This window comes from Zingiber officinale, chromosome 3B, assembly GCF_018446385.1.
Source record: "Zingiber officinale cultivar Zhangliang chromosome 3B, Zo_v1.1, whole genome shotgun sequence".
Lineage (NCBI taxonomy): Eukaryota > Viridiplantae > Streptophyta > Magnoliopsida > Zingiberales > Zingiberaceae > Zingiber > Zingiber officinale.
The window spans coordinates 79,944,177-79,967,350 of NC_055991.1; positions in this window are offsets into that span (position 1 = coordinate 79,944,177).

The window sequence follows — 23,174 nt, forward strand, 5'->3', positions numbered from 1 at the left end:
TATTAGATATGGTGTGATCGATGATGAGTCATACAGATCTTTCGACATACCTTTGGGGCTATGCTCTAGACACGACAGCTTTTATACTCAACCGAGTTCCATCCAAGGCCGTGATAAAGACACCATATAGGATATGGACTGGGAGAGATGCCCAGGTGTCTTTCATGAGGATTTGGGATTGTGAGGCTTACGTTAGACGTCAAGTCTCAGACAAATTAGGACCCAAATCCAACAAGTGCTACTTTATTTGATATCCCAAGGAAACTAAGGGATATTACTTCTACATTCCCAGTCAACACAAGGTAGTTGTGGCAAAGACTGGGGTTTTTCTAGAAAGAGACTTTGTTTCTAGAAAGACTAGTTGGAGCGCGTTCAATCTTGAAGAAGTTCAAGATGCGAACAATAGCACTAATGCCTCGATGGAAATTGAACTGGAACCAGAAAGTGTTGTGGATGATGTTGTTCCACAAGGAGTTGAGGAACAACAACCATAGACATATCTCATCAGTTCGATGGGTGTTACACTGAGAGATACTCATTTCTCTTGAGAATGAGCCTACCACCTATCAGAAAGCTGTGATGAGACCAGATTCCGAGAAATAGCTAGAGGCCATGAGATCCGAGATGGAATCCATGTACACCAACCAAGTTTGGACTTTGGTTGATCCACCTGAAGGGGTAAAACCCATAGGGTGCAAGTGGGTCTTTAAGAGAAAGACTGACATGGATGGACTTATCTATAAGGGTCGCTTGGTAGCTAAAGGTTTCAAGCAGATTTATGGTGTTGACTATGATGAGACCTTTTCTCCAGTAGCGATGTTTAAGTCCATTCGGATCATGCTTGCTGTTGCAGCTTACCACGATTACGAGATCTAGCAGATGGACGTCAAAACCGCGTTTCTGAATGGAAATCTACTCGAGGATGTGTACATGACACAACCTGAGGGTTTTGTAGATTCACAGCATACTAGTAAAGTATGCAAGCTGCATAGGTCCATTTATGGACTAAAGCAAGCTTCTCAGAGCTGGAATCTTCGATTCGATGATGCAATCAAATAGTTTGGTTTCATCAAGAATGAAGATGAACCTTGTATCAATAAGAAGGTTGTAGGGGACATAGTTATTTTCCTCATATTGTATGTGGATGACATACTACTCATTGGGAAGGACATCCCTTTGCTTCAGTCTGTCAAGACCTGGCTAGGGAGTTGCTTCTCAATGAAGGACTTAGGAGAGGCATCCCGCATTCTAGGGATACAGATCTATAGAGATAGATCTAAGAGGTTGCTTGGCCTATGTTAGAGTACATATATTGACAAGGTACTCCTTCGGTTTGCCATGCAGAACTCCAAGAAGGAATTTCTGCCGATGTCACATGGCGTGAGTCTTTCGAAGACTCAAGGTCCCTCTTCTAGAGAGGAGAGAGACCGCATGGATCAGATCCCTTATGCCTCAGCCATAGGATTGATCATGTACGCCATGCTATGTACTCGACCTGATGTCTCGTATGCTTTGAGCAGGATACCAATCAGATCCGGTGAAAGTCTTTGGATAGCGGTCAAGAATATTCTTAAGTACTTAAGAAGGACTAAAGAATATTTCTTGATATATGGAGGTAATGATGAGCTAGGCAGGGTTACGGTGATGCTAGCTGAGACCGACCGGATGACTATAGATCACGATCGGGGTTCGTGTTTTGCATTAATGGTGGTGTTGTGTGGAAGAGTTGAAGTAGGACACAGTGATTCTACGAGGAGGCATTGCTTCATCGGAGGCGAGGAGGTAGTTTGGACTGCAGTTCATCGAACTTGGGGTGGTTCCTAGCATTGCTGACCCCATTGAGCTCTATTGTGACAACAATGGAGCTATAACACAGGCGAAGGAACCTCGCGGACCAAACATATACTACGGCGCTTCCATCTCATTCGAGAGATCATCGAGAGAGGAGATGTGAAGATTTGCAGAGTACCTACAGAGGCTAACATCGCAGATCCCTTGACCAAGGCTTTGGCACAGAGGAAGCATGATGGTCACACTAGGTCATTGGGGCTTAGAGCCTACACTGATTGGCACTAGTGCTAGTGGGAGATTGTTAGTTAGAGCCCTAGAGCCAATCATTTGATGATTGTATTTTGGACTTGTTGTATCATATTCTATATAAATAAAGGCATTTGGTTTTTGGTTATTATACTTACTTGTATTGGTGCCAAATAAACTAAGTATAATAACGTCCTTGAGTAGAAGGTTCTTACCTATATCAATCGATTGGTTGAATCGATAGTGAGATGATATAGGGAACACTACTCTTAATCATTCCTAGTCGAGTATTAACATTCAGGGACAATGTTAATGCAATAAGACTAGCATGTAGGTCAACTCGATGACTTGATCTCACAAGTCATGGATATAGAGATATCAAGTTGACACATGGGTATGCATCGGAGAATGTATACTGAATGACCCGCCATGAGAAAGTATCATGGATCGTTATATGAGTATCATATACTTTCTCATGTGACTATTAGTATGACTATTGGTCCTTAGACCTGAAGTCACCATGGTTCCCTATATAAGGAGTTATGTACTTTGGTTTCGTCAAACGTCACCCGTAACTGGGTGGACTATAAAGGCGATTACTGGGTATATAACGAATTATGCAGAGGGATGTGAGTGATGTAGATGAGATCTATCCCTCCCATATGACGGGAGCGACATCGGTATTCTTGATAGAGTTAGACCACGAAGTGCATGGCCATGCCCAAATGAGTCAACATGAGATGTTGAGCTCATTTGATCGAGTGAGTCTACTTGGAGTTCAAGATTTAAATTGATCAGAGGATGACACGGTCTATGCCTCACATTGATCAATATAGATGTCTAGGATAGAAGGACACTTGTCATATATTGTGAGGAGTCACAATTAGTAGTCACAAGGTGATGTTAGATCTCAACATTCTTGTAACTTGGGTAGCAATGATGTATTGCTAGATGCGCTCATTGCTTATGTTTCTAAAGGAGTTTAGAAACATTGCCAACGTTACAAGAACCTATTGGGTCACACAAAAAGAACAAGTGGATGGAGATTAGATTCATATGATGAACCAATTGGATTAGGTTCATATGATGCACCAAGGATTGGATTCGGATTAATTCAAATTAGACTTATTGAGTTAGACTCAATTAGATTCAATTGTTGAATAAGTATAATTTAAATTTGATTCATTGAGTCAATTTGTATTAATGAATTGAGATTCATTAAATTTAAATTGACTTGAATCAAAGGTTGGATTTAACTCAACAAGGAAGATAATTGGTCAATTTTGACTTGACTAAATGGAAGTTGAAACATCAAGTTTGAGTTGATGTATTGCCACATCATGAAGGTTGACTCATCCTACATGGCATGACTAACCTTGCCACATCATCTCCACCTCATGAGGTATGCCACCTCATGGAGGTTACACCTCCCATTCCATTTAATGTGGCCGGCCACATTAAATGAGGGAGTTATGTGTGTGGCAGGCCACACTAATGGGTGGAGGGGGTTTTCATTTGGTGGTGTAAAATACCAAAAATAGGCGAATATTAATAAGGGAATTTTTTAGAATTTTTGGGAATTTTTCGGAGCTTGTACGGGCGAGTTAACGGGGATAAAAAAATGGGGCCCGGAAAAGCCTGTTTAGGCTACCCATTTTAAGCGAGGAAAATGTTTATTTTATATTTCCTTTTTCTTTTATTCTTTTCATTTTCCTTTCCTCGCCGAAACCTCTCCCCTCGCGCGCCCGACACCCTCTTCCTTGCCCTAACCGCCGGCCCAGCAGTTTCCTTCTTCTTCCGTGAACAAAAGTCGAGCCTTTTGTCTTCCTCTTCTCATCTTCTTCCTCACCGACTGTAACGACCCGGCCCTTTTGGCCCATTAGGCGGCCCATTTGGCGACCCTCGGGTCATCGACCGTCGGCCCTTATGTCGTCGGGCCATTTGGCGACCTCTCATGTCGTCGACCGACGACCCTTGGCCGTGCCGTTACTCACTAGGACTTTCCACCCCTGGCAGTGGATATTTGCCTCCCCCAGGATTCGAACTCTAAACCTCCAGGCTTAAGTACTAGAGTTTATGAATCCTGGTAACCAAGTGAGATGTGTAACGACCCGCCTTCTACTACTAGGCTGTAAGGCGAATCGCAACAGTTATTGCTAAACTATACTGTGCGGAAAGATGGGCTAATGAAAATTTTTCTACTAAACTGATCAAAACTTAATGCTCTGGGTGTACCTAGGAGTTGTACACTTGCTAGGGGAGACAACCTATGCCTCTCGAATGACCTGCTAGCTGTAATCAGGCATTTAAATCGATCCACAGATCGATTGGGCTGTCGGATCGATCACGGGATCGATCCAGCTCGATACTGGCACGGTAGAAGTCTCTGGATCGGTCGGCGGACCGATCCAAAAGCTTTCTCTTCTTCTTTCGCTTCTGTACGCACCTGGATCGGTCTGCCGACCGATGATGTTCGATTTGATGAAATCAGACCATCTCTTTCCTATTCCGATCAAGGAAAATTACTACCGATCGATTTCCCTTCTTGACTACTGAAACATTGTTTCAGATATCGGTCTGATTTACGAAATGCATCTGATAACATCTTGAATACTGTTGCTCCTCTAGATCCAGATCCTGAACAGGATGTTCATCCGATCAGAGTTCTGATTTCGAATCTGAACTCTGATTTCAGCCCCTGGGTTGTGCCAAAACTCCACCTATCAACTATCACATGCATAATAACTATTCTAACAACATGCAATAACAATTTTAGACTTAAGCTAGAGTAAGGTTCACTGGTTCATGGCATTTTAAGTCACTAAACACATTTAACAATTGGAAGTGTATGAAAGTAAAAATTGCTAGAGTTCTAATTGGTTAAACTTGCTAAGTCCCCTAAGGACCTTTGATTCCGGTTCCTGCCACACACATCATCCTTGCATTGCCCTCCAGCTTCCTCTGTTAGTCCATCTTTCCTTTACCTTTATCTGCAGTATAAGGAAAAGTAGAATCTGTAAGTTTAAAGCTTAGTAAGAAACCATCTACCTCACAAAATCATGCATTCGATGCAAAATGCTTTTAAATCATGCTATTTGAAAATATGCACTGAACTTGTTAAGACATGGTATACTGAAATCGTAAGACATAACATATAAGCATGGCATAAGCACTGAATCATGGCAAAGCAACCAAATAAACACTGAACTGAATATAAGCTAAACTAACTGAAACTAAATCTATAACTGGAAACAAACTCAACTAGCATCACTGATTTTGAGTTTTGAAATCTAATACATAATAAGTTAAAATACTAAACATGCTGTTGGGCCCGGCAACTGTACTTGCTGTGCGCGCATCCCTACTAGACCCGGGGTTGCAAGTCCCGAATTTAGCAGGGTTGTCTAGGCTATCTGAACCTAGGGACGACTGTGGGAGTCCAACCCAATGGATATCTAATCCAGTACAGTGCCACTGAAAATAAAATACTGATATCTATAGCTAACTGATATAACATGCTGTTTCTAGGTTATCTGAACCTAGAGCTAGGTTATCTGAACCTAGAGGCGACTGTGGGAGCCCACCCATTGGACCGTAGTCCCATATAGCTAAAATAAACTGATTTACTATTTTAAACGCTTCTAACGCATTTAACTGTACTATCGAAATGCCTAAGTTGCATTTTTACTGATCTAGCTATTTTGTCGAACACTTAGTGTGTCCCAACTCTCCTCTTTATTAGAGAGATCACCGTTAGGCACCCGACAACGTCTACAACCCCAACTGAAGAGGGTAAACGTGTCCGGCCCATCTAAAGGTGCTCAACTAAATCCCTAAATCTGAGAGGAGGGTTAAAACACCCTACATGTCCACAAAAATCTGCACATTACAAACCTAATGCATAGAAAATCCAAACGGAGCTATTATACCGCAGGTGAGGGGTTTCTTACCTCTTGATCGTAATTTCTTACGATTCTATTCGCTAGAGTTCCGGTGGAGGTGATCCTCTCGACGATCCGATCACGTCTTCGCGTTCCTCTCGCGGAGAAGAACCTCTTTCGTGTTGGAGTCGTCGTCGGAAGGTGAACCGATGGACCTTGGGCTTGGTGTGCCGTGCGTGAGGAAGAGGAGAAGAAGAGGGCGCCGGCGTGAGGGTTTGAGAGGAGAAGGTGCCGAACCAAAATAAAAATAACCCAACTCCAACTTAAGTTTATTATTTATATTAAGTGATTTAATGAACCCAACTCAAATATAAATATATTTGGTTCTCCTTTCTTTCAGCACGGCCCTGCTGGGTTCACCGGTTACTAATCTTATCCGTAAACCATAGGTCTCGGGTTCGATTCCCGCCTAAGCTATTTTACGGTTCTAATTATTTTTGCTACTTCCGATACTCGGAAAATTCCGGAAAAATATCTAAAAATTCCAGAAAAATCATAGAATAATTCTAAAATAGTTTTGAGAATTTTCGGGCGTTACACCGACTCTCCTGTGTGCCCTAACCAGCCCCGGTCGACCGGCGACTTCCCCTCCCTTCCTCTGGTACGACGAGTTACCGCCGGCCATCCTTCTGCTCTAGCGCCGGCTACCACCACCACTGTGCCTGTCGACGCCGCCGTCTTCGACCCCAGCACCGACTGTTGGTTGCTACTCGGAAAACCTAGAGGTTCCATTGTACAAAAATTTTGTACAAATGTCTGAACATTTTCCTAGCTACCATGTGTTCTTTTAAATTAAATTTTGGATCGCCTGCGGAACTTAACACGTTTGATCCAAAACTTAATCTATTTGTTCTTTTAGGTTTTGACTTGGATCTCCTGTGAAACTTAACACGTTTGATCCAAATCACCTAAGTTATTAATTCCATTAAATATTAATTTCCAAAATTGGTTCCCAGTACTGACGTGGCGAGGCACATGACCTTCTTGGATATGGGAGCAACCACCACCGACTAGACAAAACCTTTTAAGGAAAGCTAATATTTAATTTCCTAAAATAACTTTAGGTCAACCGAAAAGAACAATCAAATCACAAGGAAAAGAAAAACAAAAGAACACTATATCGAAAACAAATTCGAAACACTAGAATCGTATGCCTCTTGTATTTAGTATTATTTCCAAAAATAACTAGTATGATGCGGAAAGAAAAATTACTAGTTATACCTTTTAGAAAAATCTCTTGATCTTCTACCGTATCCCTCTTCTAACCTCGGACGTTGTGTGGGCAACGATCTTCCGAGATGAGAACCACCTAAGAACCTTCTTCTCCTTTCTTCAAATTTCGGCCAAGCACAAAGCTTCCAAAAGATGAAGGTCTTTTCCACCAACCAAGCTCCAAGGGATGTAAGCTTTCTCTCCTTCTTCCTCAAGCTAGATCCGACCACCAATTAAAACTTCATGAGCATGAAGAGGTTCGGCCACAAAGAGAAGAAGAAGAGAAGAAGGAAGGGCCGGCCACACCACCAAGGAAAAGAGGGAGAAAAATAGAATAGATTCGTTAGCCTTGAAGCCTCCTCTACCCCCTCTTTTATAATCCTTGATCTTGGCAAATAAGGAAATTTTAATAAAAACTTCCTTAATTCTTTTTCCATTGAAAAGGAAAATTTATTTAATTAAAAATAATTTTCTTTCTCAATTTTATTTGGCCGGCCATATAAAAGCTACAAACAAGGAGAGTTTTAATTAATTAAAACTTCCTAATTTGTCTCCAGAAATTTATAAAAATTTCTCCAATAATTTTAATCCCTTTATGATTGGTTTATAAAAAGGAAATTTAATAAATTAAAATCTTTCTTTTAAACATGTGGATAAAAAGAAAGTTATCTCTAAAAATTAAAATCTCTTTTAATCTACAAATAAGGAAAGATATCAAATCTTTTCTTAATCTTTTGTAGAAACTTATAAAAGAGAATATTTAATTTTAAACTCTCTTTTAAATCATGAACATGGTTAAAAAGGAAAGTTTTCTTAAAATTTAAAATCCCCTTTAATCAACAAATAAGGAAAGATTTCAAATTTTAAACTCTCTTTTAAACATGTTAGATGATTTACAAATAAGGAAAGTTTTACCAAACATTAAAACCATCCTTTTAAACTACAAATAAGGAAAGAGATTAATCTCTTCTATTAATCTTTTGTAGAAAGCTATAAAAGAAAATTTTTAATTTTTAAACTCTCTTTTAAAATCATGATATCTACATAAGAAATAATTTTAATAAAATCCTTTTAATATTCTAGTGGTGACCACCTAAGCTTGGGACCCAAGCTTTGGCCGCCACCTATGGATCATCCACTTGGTCTTGGCGGCCTAGCTTGGGTTCCAAGCTAGCTTGGCAAGCCCCATTGGATGGGTAAGAAGGTGGGTATCGGTGGGTATAAATCTCTATATACTAGAGGCTACGATAGGGACCGAGAGGAGGATGGTTTTGGTCTCCGATAAAATTAAGCATCCGTGTCGCCTTGAACACACAACTTAATTTTATCAATAATAATTCATTCCACTAGAGAATTATTATTGAACTACCGCACCAATCTCAAATTACATTTTGGGCTCCTTCTTATTATGAGTGTGTTAGTCTCCCTGTGTTTAAGATAACAAATGTCCACTAATTAAGTAAGTTCACGACAACTCACTTAATTAATATCTAGCTCCAAGAGTAGTACCACTCAACTTCATCATCATGTCGGACTAAGTCCACCTGCAGGGTTTAACATGACAATCCTTATGAGCTCCTCTTGGGGACATTCTCAACCTAGATTACTAGGACATAGTTTCCTTCTATAATCAACAACACACACTATAAGTGATATCATTTCCCAACTTATCGGGCTTATTGATTTATCGAACTAAATCTCACCCATTGATAAATTAAAGAAATAAATATCAAATATATGTGCTTGTTATTATATTAGGATTAAGGGCACACACTTCCATAATAACTGAGGTCTTTGTTCCTTTATAAAGTCAGTATAAAAGAAATTACCTCTAATGGTCCTACTCAATACACTCTAAGTGTACTAGTGTAATTATATAGTTAAGATAAACTAATTCCTAATTACACTACAACCTTCCAATGGTTTGTTCCTTTCTATTTTGGTCGTGAGCTACTTATAATTTATAACATGATCTTCCGTGTGTGACACCACACACCATGTTATCTACAATATAAATTAATTGAGCAACTACATTTATCATAAATGTAGACATTTGACCAATGTGATTCTTATTTCTAGATAAATATTTATACCAAAAGCTAGGTTTTTAGTATACACTCTAACAATCTCCCACTTATACTAAAAGATTAAGCTGCCATATCTGCTGCCATACATCTGATTCCCATGCCTTTCAAAAAGCTCTTGCCTTAAGGACCTTAGGTTATCATCTGATGCAATATAGGCGGCAACAACTTCTCCTCGTTATACAATTTCTCGTATTGGGTAGTACTTGCGCTCTATTGTGTTTACTTGCCTTATAGACTCATGGTTTCTTCGAGTTTGTTACTGCACCATTATTATTACAATAAATTGTAATAATCTTTGGACAAACTAGAAATCATATCTAAGTCTATCTTGAGGTAATTAAGTCATTCAGCTTTTATGGCTACCTCAGAGGCTTGCCATATACTCAGCTTCTATGGTGGAGTCCAGAAAAACACCTATGCTTATTACTCTTCCATAGTTATGACTTTTCCTCCTAAAGTAAACACAAAACCCCGAGGTCGACTTATTATTGTCCCTATCCGATTGGAAGTCAAAATCCGTGTAACTCACAGGGACCAAATTAACTGCCTTGTAAGCTAGCATATAATCTCTAGCGCCTCTAAGGTACTTTAATATATGCTTTACTGCAGTCCAATGTCCTTGTCTAGGGTTACTTTGATATCTGCTAACTATGCCCTTGGCAAAACAGATTTCTGATCTCGTGCATAGCATACATTAGGTTGTCTAACTGCCGAAGCATAAAGAACTGCCTACATGTCCTCAATCTCCTTTGATGTCATCGGAGACATCTCTTTAGATAAAGACACTCCATGCTTAAAAGGTAAGAAACCTTTCGAGGAGTTTTGCATGCTTAAAACGAGCAAGGATTTTCCGATGTATCAAGCTTGGGATAAGTAAAATATATTTTTTCTTTCGATCCCTTATTACTTTGATCTCAAAAATATATACATTCTCCCAAGTCCTTTATATCGAATTATTTGGACAACCATACCCTTACTTCTGACAACATTTTGATATTGTTTCCAACTACTAAAAATGTTATCTACGTATAGTACAAGAAATACCACCACGTTTCCATCACACCTTTTGTGTACACAAGACTTATCCGTTTACTCAATAAATCCATAGGTCTGGATTACTTTGATAAACCGGATATTCCAAGACCTTGAAGCTTTGCCTCAGTCCATAGACTGATTGAGCTTACACAAGATGCTCTTAGTCCTTTGCAATGAACCCTTCGGTTGCTTTATATGGATGCTTTCATCAAGACTTCCATTAAGGAATCTGTCTTGACATCCACTTGCCAAATAGATACAAGAATCCGGATAGACTTAAGCATGACTACTGGTAAAAGGTTTCCCTTTTTCAATAAACCTTGCTTTGAAAGTTTCCACCTTTCCGTCTGTCCCTCTTTTTCTATTGTAGACTTATTTTCACCTAATGGCTTTTACACCATTTGGTGGTTCTATAAGCTCAGTATTCATTGCTCTTTGCCAAGATGCTGCATCTTTATCTTGGAGTGTTTCATCATATGTCCGGGAATCAGGTTCATGTTTACCAGGGATCAAGTCCAAAAACTCTCCCAAAACATGAATCTTTTAGGTTGCCTAACAACCCTCCCACTATGACGAGGTACTTTGTCTAATTGTGTATCATTTGTGATACGTGTTGCAGTTTCTTGTGATATCTCATCTTGTATAGTTGGTACTAGATTAGACGTGTCCTTTATTTCCTTAAGAACAAATTTACTTATGGACATGTGGTTCATTACATAGTCCTTTTCTAAAAATTGGACATTGATGCTAACAATGACCTTATGATTTTTAGGACTATAAACCTCCTTTCGTTTCTCTAGGATAACCCATAAACAATTTCTGTCCAATTTATCATTGTCTCTCTTCTGCATATGTGCTGGACTACCCGAATCCAAATATGCTTCGAAATAGGCTTACGCCTATTCAGCAATTCTATATGAGTAGAGAGTTCTGACTTTAGAAGGTACTATATTCACTCCCGTTTTAGGAGTATACCCTTAAAATGATTTTGATAATATTCTTAATAACTCATCAATCTACTTATTTCCATAAAAGTCCTATACCTTCCTTTTCCTACACCATTCTGTTGGGGTGTACCAAGGTGCAGTTAGTTGGGATTGAATCCCTACTTCTGATAAATGACTCCTAAATTCTCCCAAGAGGTACTTGCCACTACGATCTTACCGTAGTGTCTTGATACTTTTACTTTGTCGTTTCTCCACATCAGCCTCGTACTCTTTAAACTAATCAAAGCACTTAGACTTCAAGTAAATATATCCGTATCTCAAATAGTTGTCTATAAAATAGATGAAATATTTGAAACAACCTCTTACCTGGATGCTCATAGGATCACACAAATCAGAATGAACCAATTCCAATATATCTTTGACTCCATACCCTTAGACTTAAAAGCTTCTTGGTTATTTTTTCTTCCAAGTAAGACTCGTAGGTTGGAAGATTTCCCTACTAATGAACCCAAAAGTTCATCAGCTACCAATGAATCCTACTCAAGTTAATATAACCTAGCCTTAGAAGCCAAAGATATAATTGGTTCATTTTCGAAGGTTACTTCTCTTAAAGTTAGAAGATGTGTTACTAATTTCCATTTGTTGCATCGTGAGAGTTATTGGATTTATAAATTGCCAACCAACGTACCAGAACAGATAACTTCCCTCTTTTTCTTAATAACAACTTTGTTATTAAAAGAGGCAGAATATCAAGTTCTTTGAATAGTTTAGAAACTGAAAACTAGTTCTTTCTAAACTTGGTGCGTAAAGACAATTACTCAAAAATCCATGTTTTATTCTTATCAAAAGATAAACATCTCCCACCGCAATAGCTACCATTTTTACAGTAGTGCCCATGTAGACAGTGTTTTAATTTTCATTTAGTTGCTGGGTTTCCTGGAACCCTGCAATGAATTGCGGACATGATTGATGGCATCTGTATCTACACTCCAGGTTCTGGTAGATAACACCACTAAACATGTTTCAACTAATGAATTAAATCCACCTATATTGTTCTTAGTGTTGGTGCAACCTTAGGTCAAGGTTGACCTGGTTGACCCGACTCGAGTTGACCTGACTCGAGTTGTATTTTGATGTTTGACGAGAACATGATAGGATATTGTTGGTGCAACCTTAGGTCAAGGTTGACCTGATTGACCAGACTTGAGTTGACTTGACTCGAGTTGTATTTTGATATTTGACGAGAACAAGCTTGGGAGATTGTGGGTGCAACCCGTGGTCAAGGTTGACCTGGTTGACCCGAGGTAAGTTGACCTGATTCGGAAAAGTCCAAGCAGGGAGCTTGATACGGGAAAAGTCCAAGCAAGGAGTTTGGCATGGTGAAAAGTCCAAGCAGGGAGCTTGGCACGGGAAAAGTTCAAGTATGGAGACTTGGCACGGAGAAGTCCAAGTATGGAAGCTTGCCACATGGGAAGTCGGAGAGGGCTCGGTAGCTCGTTCTCCGGACTGTGGTCAGAGAGGGCTCGGGAGCTCATTCTCTGGACCGGATGTGGAAAGTCCTGGTGAGTGAAGCCAGGCAGACGGAAAAGTCCTGGTGAGTGAAGCCAGGCAGTTGGAAAGTCCTGGTGAGTGAAGCCGGTGGGAAAGTCGGTGAGTGGCCAGGTTGGAAATCTGGTGAGTGAAGCGGTGAAAACCCTAGTGGTGAAGCTAGGTGAAAGTCCCGGTGAGTGACAGGCAGGGAAAATCCGGATGGATCAAGGGTGATGGACATCGTATCAGAGGTCAAGAGGGTCAAGGAGGTGTGATCAGGAGAGTGGCCAAGTGGTCGAAGGAATTTGACCAGAGACATTTGGTAGGAGTCTTAGCAGTCAAGGGTGACGGATGCTAAGCATGATGTACCAACAGTCAAGTTGACGGATGTTGGTTTGGAAGGTTTGGGACTTGGTTTGGGCAAAACCAAGCTCGGATCGATCCGGGACGACGGTGTCTGTCACGATGCGGTGGCGGGACCCGTCGGTAATCAAACGAATGCTGGATTATCTGATCGGTCGCGAAGACCGATCGGGAAACAGAAGAAGAGGCTGTCGAAGGGCGAGGGGAGGCTCCGTGGGATCGAGACACTTTGATCGGTGGTCGGCTGCTGTCGGTCACCAAGACCGATCAGGGACAGTGTGGACCGATCAGGTTGGAGCCTGATCGGTCCAGCACTAGTCGTTGTGACTCAACGGCTAGGTTATTTCGGGCTCCTGTGTTCTGGTCTTTTTACTTGCAGGTTCGCAGGTTGGCTCACGATATCAGAGGTTATAAGAAGAGATAGAGGGCTGCTACTGCTACTTCTTCTAACTCTCCATTTCTTCTTGCTTCTTGCAAGTTCTTCCTGGTTCCTTCTGCGAGCTTTGTTGAGCTCTCACTGCCGAAGCTTCGGGTGAGCTTCCTGCTGGTTTTTCTAGCTGAGCTTGGATCCGAGAAGTTGCTGCTTCATCAGGATTCCAGTCGACAACGAGAAGGCAAGCAAAGGGTTTTACATTTCGATTGTTTTTGTTTGCTTTCTCTACTATTGTACTCCTTATTGCTGTTGCAAAGTTCTTGTGGCGAGGTTTCTCCACCCATAAGGAGTTTATATTAGCCGGTTTTCCGGGGACTCATCCACCGACGGATTTGTTGGTTGCTACTCGGAAAACCTATAGGTTCCACTGTACAAAAATTTTGTACAAAGGTCTGAACCTTTTCCTAGCTACCATGTGTTCTTTTAAATTAAATTTTGGATCGCCTGCGGAACTTAACACGTTTGATCCAAAACTTAATCTATTTGTTCTTTTAGGTTTTGACTTGGATCTCCTGCGGAACTTAACACGTTCGACCCAAGTCTCCTTAAGTTATTAATTCCATTAAATATTAATTTCCATAAAAGGTTCCCAGTACTGACGTGGTGAGGCACATGGCCTTCTTGGATATGGGAACAACCACCACCGACTAGACAAAACCTTTAATAGAAAGCTAATATTTAATTTCCTAAAATAACTTTAGGTTAACCAAAGAGAACAATCAAATCACAAGGAAAAGAAAGAAACAAAAGAACACAACTTCGAAAAACATATTCGAAATTCTAGAACGTAAGCCTCTTGTATTTAGTATTATTTCCATAAATAACTAGCATGATGCGGAAAAGGAAAAACTACTAGTTATACCTTCTAGAAAGACCTCTTGATCTTCTACCGTATTCCTCTTCTAACCTCGGACGTTGTGTGGGCAACGATCTTCCAAGATGAGAAACCACCAACCACCTTCTTCTCCTCCAAGCAAGGTTCGGCAAAAACTTCACCAAGGAGAAAAACCAAAATACTAACCAAGCTCCAAGAGATGCTAGCTTCCTCTCCTTCTTCTTCTTCTTCTCCTAGTAGTATCCGCCACCACAAGAGCTCCAAGGGAGAGGGAGAGGTTCGGCCACCACAAGAGGAAGAGAAGGAGATGATGGCCGACAAAAAAAAGGGAGAGAAATAATAGATGTTGTGTCTCTTGAAGGCACCCTCACCCCTTCTTTTATATTCCTTGGCCTAGGCAAATTAGGAAATTTAATTACAATAAAATTTCTTTAATTTTCCTTGACATGAATTAATTGAGAAAAATAAAACAAAATTTCCCAATTAACTTGAGATGGCCGGCCACATCATTAGAAAACAAAAGAGGACAAGTTTTAATCAACAATTAAAACTTCCTAATTTGTTTCCGGAAATTTTAAAAAATAAAATTTCTCTTTAAAATCTCTTCATGGTTGATAAAAGGAAATTTCTATAATTTTAATTTTATCAACATGTGAATAATATTTAAAGAAAAAACATCTCTCCAATCTACAAATAAGGAAAGAGATCTAATCTCTTTCTTTAATCTTTTGTAGATCTTTTACAAGAGAGATATTTTAATTTTAATTCTCTTTAAAATATATCTTCCACATAATAATAAAAATTAAAATTAAATTTCTTTTTAATTTTATTTGGCCGGCCCTACTAGCTAGGGCCGGCCACCCAATTTTATACCTAGGCCGGCCCTAGCTTGTTCCCAAGCTAGCTTGGCCGGCCCCTATTGGGTGGGTATAGAAGGTGGGTATAGGTGGGTATAGAACTCTATAAATAAGAGGCTACGATAGGGACCGAGAGGAGGAATTGGTTTTGGTCTCCCGATAAAATTAAGCATCCCGTGTTCGCCCCGAACACAATTTTATCAATGATAATTCATTCCACTAGAGAACTATCATTGAACTACCGCACCAATCCCAAATAACATTTTGGGCTCCTTTTTATTATGAGTGTGTTAGTCTCCCTGTGTTTAAGATATCGAATGTCCACTAATTAAGTGAGTTACTGACAACTCATTTAATTAATATCTAAGTCCAAGAGTAGTACCACTCAACCTTATTATCATGTCGGACTAAGTCCACCTGCAGGGTTTAACATGACAATCTTTATGAGCTCCTCTTGAGGACATTATCAACCTAGTATCTCTAGGACACAGTTTCCTTCTATAATCAACAACACACACTATAAGTGATACCATTTCCCAACTTATCGGGTTTATTGATTCATCGAACTAAATCTCACCCATTGATAAATTAAAGAAATAAATATCAAATATATGTGCTTGTTATTATATTAGGATTAAGAGCACACACTTCCATAATAACTGAGGTCTTTGTTCCTTTATAAAGTCAGTATAAAAGAAACGACCTCAAATGGTCCTACTCAATACACTCTAAGTGTACTAGTGTAATTATACAGTCAAGATAAACTGATACCTAATTACACTACGACCTTCTAATGATTTGTTCCTTTCCATTTTGGTCGTGAGCTACTGTTTATAATTTATAAGGTACTGATAACATTATCTTCTGCATGTGACACCACATGCTATGTTATCTACAATATAAATTAATTGAACAACTACAAACAAATGTAGATAATTTGACCAAATGTGATTCTTTATTCAAAACAAATGTTTACAAAAGCTTAGGCTTTCAGTATACACTCCAACAACTTTTACCCTAATGCCAATCTACTGCTTATCTGATTCCCATTCCCTCCACATGCCGATCGAAAGCTTTCGCCGGAAGGGCCTTAGTGAAAGGATCTGCCAGGTTATCCGCTGATGCAATCTTGGCGATGACAACTTCTCCTCGCTTCACGATATCTCGTATCAGGTGGTACTTGCGCTCTATATGTTTACTTGCCTTATGAGCTCGTGGTTCCTTCGAGTTTGCAACTGCACCGCTATTATCACAATAAATTGTGATGATTTTGGGCAAACCAGGAATCACATCTAAGTCCATTAGAAAGTTCCTGAGCCATACTGCTTCTTTAGCTGCCTCAGAGGCTGCTACATACTCAGCTTCCATGGTTGAGTCCGAAACGCATTTCTGCTTAACACTCCTCCATGAAATGGCTCCACCTCCTAAAGTAAACACATAGCCTGATGTAGACTTACTGTTATCCCTATCTGATTGGAAATCTGAATCCGTGTAACCCACAGGGAGCAGATCGTCTCCTGTAAACTAGCATATAATCTCTAGTCCTTCTCGTACTTTAATATATGCTTTACGATCAATGTCCTTGTCGAGGTTACTCGATATCTGTGACCATGCCCGGCAAAAGCAGGATATCGGGTCTCGTATAACATTGCATACATTAGGCTTCCTATAAGCATAAGGAACTGCTTTCATGTCCTCTATCTCTTTCGATGTCTTTGGAGACATCTCTTTAGATAGAGCTACTCCATGTCTAAAAGGTAAGAAACCTTTCTTGGAATCCTGCATGCTAAAATGAGCAAGGATTGTATCTATATATGAAGCTTGGGATAGACATAACATTCTCTTCTTACGATCCCTTATAACTTTGATCCCAAGAATGTGTGCACAATCTCCTAAGTACTTCATATCAAATTGTTTGGACAACCATACCCTTACGTCTGATAATACCTTGACATTGTTGCCAATTAACAAAATATCATCTACGTATAGTACAAGAAATACCACCACGTTTCCGTTACACTTCTTATATACACAAGACTCATCCGGACTTTGAATAAATCCATATGACTGGATTACTTCATTAAACCGGATGTTCCAAGATCTTGAAGCTTGCTTTAATCCATAAATGGACCGATTGAGATTGCACACTAGATGCTCTTTGCCTTTTTCAATAAATCCTTCTGGTTGCTTCATATGGATGTTCTCTTCAAGACTTCCATTAAGGAAAGCTGTCTTGACATCCATTTGCCAAATCTCATAATCCATATGAGCAGCAATGGATAAGAGTATCTGGATAGACTTAAGCATGGCTACCGGCGAAAAGGTCTCCTCATAATCGATTCCCTCTTTCTGAGTGTACCCTTTCGCTATAAGCCTAGCTTTGAAGGTTTCTACCTTCCCGTCTGTCCCTCTTTTCCTTTTGTAGTTCCACTTGCATCCAACGGCTTTTACACCATCAGGTGGTTCTACAAGCTCCCAGACCTTATTAGAGTACATAGACTCTATTTCAGAATTCATCGCCTTTTGCCAAGATGCTGCATTTATATCTTGGAGTGCTTCGTCATATATTCGGGGATCAGGTTCATGTTTACCCGGGATCAAGTCCGAAGACTCTCCCAAAAACATGAATCTCTCAGGCTGCCTTACAACCCGAGGCACTGTCTGTGTTTGTGTATCATGTGTGACACGTGTTGCGGTCTCTTGTGGTACTTCATCTTGTCCTGTCGATCCTGAAGTAGACATGTCCTCTCTAAGTTCTTCTAAAACAACTTTACTCTGGGCTTGTGATCCATTATATAGTCTTCTTCTAAAAGCTGGACATTAGTGCTAACAATGACCTTACGGTCTTTAGGACTATAAAATAAACCACCTTCGTTCCTTTGGGATATCCTACAAACACGAACTTACATGCGAGATTCTAACTTATCGATCTGGTTTGACACATGTCTTGGACTACCAAATCGAATATGTCTTAGGCGGGTTTCCGCCATTCCACAATTCTATGGGAGTAGAAGAAGCCGATTTAGAAGGTACTAAGTTCGGAACGATACTTCTGTTTCGAGCATATCCCAAAATGAATTTGGTAATTCGAATAACTCATCATCGATCTAACCATCTCCATAAGAGTCCTATTCCTTCGTTCGCTACACCATTCCGTTGGGGTGTTCGGTGGAGACAATTGGGATTGAATCCCAACTTGATAAGTAATTCCTAAACTCTCCAAAGAGGTATCACCACGATCGGATCGTAGTGTCTTGATACTTTTACCTAATCGTTTCTCCACATCAACCTTGTATTCTTTGAACTTATCAAAGCACTCGGACTTGCGGCGCATTAGGTAAATGTATCCATATCTTGAATAATCGTCTATGAAAGAGACAAAATATTCAAAACCTCCTCTTGCCTGGACAGACATAGGACCACACAAATCAGAGTGAACAAATTCTAACACTTCCTTGGCTCTATACCCCTTGGCCTTGAAAGGCCTTTTGGTCTTTTTACCTTCCAAGCAAGATTCACAAGTTGGAAAATTTTCAACTCTAATGAACCCAAAAGTCCATCGGCTATAAGCCTCTGAATCCTATTTAAGTTAATATGACCAAGCCTTAGATGCCAAAGATATGTTTGGTTCATTTCTGAAGGTTCTTTTCTCTTATTTGAGTTAGAAGATGAGTTATAAATTTCCATGTTTTGCTTTGTGGAAGAAATTGGATTTAAAGTATACAAATTGCCAACTAATGCACCAGATAATCACTTTATTTCTTTTAATAACTACATCGTTACTAAAAGATGAATATCTATCTAAAAACAGTTTAGAAACCGAAATTAAATTCTTTCTAAAAGGGTACATAAAGACAATTTCTTAAAACCAAATTTTATTTCTACTAAAAGATAAGTAGGCGTCTCCCACTGCAGTTGCCACCTTAGTAGCATTGCCCATGTAGACGGTAATCTCCCTTCGAGATAGTCGTCGGGTTTCTGGAACCCCTGCAAGGAATTGCAGACATGATCGATGGCTCTCGTATCACCAGGTGTTGGTAGATAACACCGCTAAACATGTTTCAACAACTAGAGCATGAGATATACCTTTGTTTTGTTTCTTACGAGGACAGTCCTCCAATGCCTGACTGTTTGCGGATGAAGCACTTGCCCTTCGACTTCTTCACTCCAGCTTTAAATCACGTACTCGAGATTTATTCACTTTCTTTCTTTGAACCGACTTGTTTCTTCTTCTTCTTTCCTCTCGGTTTAGAAGTAGAACCATTTTCAACATAGTGAATTTAAATTGTGTGAATAATCATACTGGCTTGAAGTTACATCGGTGGTTCCCTAATGAATAAATCCTCTTATTCATATTATAGTCGGAGCTGCTCAAAACTTCTAGGTAGCGTTTGGAGGATCATATCGATCTGGGTTTCCCCATCAATTTCTCCTCCAAGGATCTGTATCTCGTTCGGATAAGCCATCATCTTTAGGATATGATCCCTTACGGAGTACCCTCTTGCATGGTGGTGTCATTATCTTTCTCATAGCTTCTTGTCTAGAAGCCCTATCACGATGACCAAAGAGTTCCTTGAGATTGTTCATAATATCATAAGGTGTTGGTAAATCTTTATCTTGATGTTGCAATACATTTGACATTGAAGCCAAAATGTAACACCGCCATCTCATCGCCTTTACCCATCTCTTATGATATTCAATCTCCTCTTGGGTAGATTCACGATGGGTGCATCGGGACAAGGTTCAGTCAATACAAATTTATAGCTTTCAGTGATCGAGACAATATCCAGTTTATTTTCCAATCTATGTAATTTGGTCCATAAGTCTATTTTGTTGAAGTATGATGGACGATGGGTTGAAAGACATCCTAAGAATCACAAATAACTTTTGGTCGGAACTCTAAATTTAGAATAATATTGATTCCTCAAACAATACTATTTTAAATTAACCAACACCTTAAAACACCGTGAATTTTGTATGCCACGTTAGTGTGGACGTATACAAATTCAACATTTGTAAAGGAGGGTTTTATCCCATTAATTTTATTATCTTGTCAACCTAACTTTTGACAAATAAAATTAATAGTTAGTATTATTTGGTCACACAAATAATAATAGTGACTCCGTTGGGAGGATACTATTAGATGTGTCTAAGTGTATACCATTACTTGACACTAAGTCCATTAATAAGATTATGCCCCTTCGGTTGGGGAAGATCACACGTTCTTAATTAATTTCCTATAGTCATCCAAAAATGGAAGTATGTTCTAGTGATCCACAAACAAGCTCATCCGATATGGAGGAAGGCACTCGAGCCAACGCAAGCTTGTTTGCATCACTTACAAACCATAATGGAGACCATGGGATTTACTTAAAAATCCCTCTCCCACTTAGTTATTTATAAATGAGGAATTTTAACTATGCTAGCCTACTAAACTTGTAAACTAACATGCACACACCGACAATATAAAAGCAATAAATAGAAAATTTAATTTTCAACTATTATGGCTTTTATCTCTAATTCTCCTCCGTGTGTTGTCATCCCAAGCCACTGCCATATTTGGCCACCGCCTCCAGGTCTAGTGTCGCATCCATCTTGCTCCTAGTTCGTTGCGCCTCTGGTTCTTACAAGGTTCCACGCTTTGCAAGATTCGATCCACGACATAAATAGAATTTACATTTTGATCCTATATTCCATAAAAGGAATGTACATGTATCTAGATCAAAAATAAAATCCTAATAAAACTAAATACAGCTGCTGCTTGATTTTAATACAATCATGCACACACATATAAATTGCCCTTGACATGTCCAGGGTCCAATCACACACATAATTAACTAAAAGCCATAATAGTTGGATCTGCATCCACAAGTTAGCACATCCTACTATTATCCCGCCTAAATTATGTATGACATGTGCATAATTAAACTAAATACCAAATACACAGAGGCAAAACCAGCTCGATACCAATTGTTGGTTGCTACTCGGAAAACCTATAGGTTCCACTGTACAAAATTTTGTACAAAGGTCAGAACCTTTTCCTAGCTACCATGTGTTCTTTTAAATTAAATTTTGGATCGCCTGTGGAACTTAACACGTTTGATCCAAAACTTAATCTATTTGTTCTTTTAGGTTTTGACTTGGATCTCCTGCGGAACTTAACACGTTCGACCCAAGTCTCCTTAAGTTATTAATTCCATTAAATATTAATTTCCATAAAAGGTTCCCAATACTGACGTGGCGAGGCACATGGCCTTCTTGGATATGGGAGCAACCACCACCGACTAGACAAAACCTTTAATAGAAAGCTAATATTTAATTTCCTAAAATAACTTTAGGTTAACCAAAGAGAACAATCAAATCACAAGGAAAAGAAAGAAATAAAAGAACACAACTTCGAAAAACATATTCGAAATTCTAGAACGTAAGCCTCTTGTATTTGGTATTATTTCCATAAATAACTAGCATGATGCGGAAAAGGAAAAACTACTAGTTATACCTTCTAGAAAGACCTCTTGATCTTCTACCGTATTCCTCTTCTAACCTCGGACGTTGTGTGGGCAACGATCTTCCAAGATGAGAAACCACCAACCACCTTCTTCTCCTCCAAGCAAGGTTCGGCGGAGAAAAACCAAGGAAAAACCAAAATACTAACCAAGCTCCAAGAGATGCTAGCTTCCTCTCCTTCTTCTTCTTCTTCTCCTAGTAGTATCCGGCCACCACAAGAGCTCCAAGGGAGAGGGAGAGGTTCGGCCACCACAAGAGGAAGAGAAGGAGATGATGGCCGGCCACACCAAGGAACAAAAGAGGGAGAGAAATAATAGATGTTGTGTCTCTTGAAGGCACCCTCACCCCTTCTTTTATATTCCTTGGCCTAGGCAAATTAGGAAATTTAATTACAATAAAATTTTCTTAATTTTCCTTGACATGAATTAATTGAGAAAAATAAAACAAAATTTCCCAATTAACTTGAGATGGCCGGCCACATCATTAGAAAACAAAAGAGGACAAGTTTTAATCAACAATTAAAACTTCCTAATTTGTTTCCGGAAATTTTAAAAAATAAAATTTCTCTTTAAAATCTCTTCATGGTTGATAAAAGGAAATTTCTATAATTTTAATTTTATCAACATGTGAATAATTTTAAAGAGAAAATAAAATATCTCACCAATCTACAAATAAGGAAAGAGATCTAATCTCTTTCTTTAATCTTTTGTAGATCTTTTACAAGAGAGATATTTTAATTTTAATTCTCTTTAAAATATATCTTCCACATAATAATAAAAATTAAAATTAAAATTCCTTTTAATTTAATTTGGCCGGCCCTACTAGCTTGGGTCAAGCTAGGGCCGGCCACCCAATTTTATACCTAGGCCGGCCCTAGCTTGGTTCCCAAGCTAGCTTGGCCGGCCCCCAATTGGTGGGTATAGAAGGTGGGTATAGGTGGGTATAGTACTCTATAAATAAGAGGCTACGATAGGGACCGAGAGGAGGAATTGGTTTTGGTCTCCCGATAAAATTAAGCATCCCGTGTTCGCCTCACACAACTTAATTTTATCAATAATAATTCATTCCACTAGAGAACTATTATTGAACTACCGCACCAATCCCAAATTACATTTTTGGGCTCCTTCTTATTATGAGCGTGTTAGTCTCTCTGTGTTTAAGATATCGAATGTCCACTAATTAAGTGAGTTACTGACAACTCATTTAATTAATATCTAAGTTCAAGAGTAGTACCACTCAACCTTATCATCATGTCGGACTAAGTCCACCTGCAGGGTTTAACATGACAATCCTTAAGAGCTCCTCTTGGGGACATTATCAACCTAGTATCTCTAGGACACGTTTCCTTCTATAATCAACAACACACTATAAGTGATACCATTTCCCAACT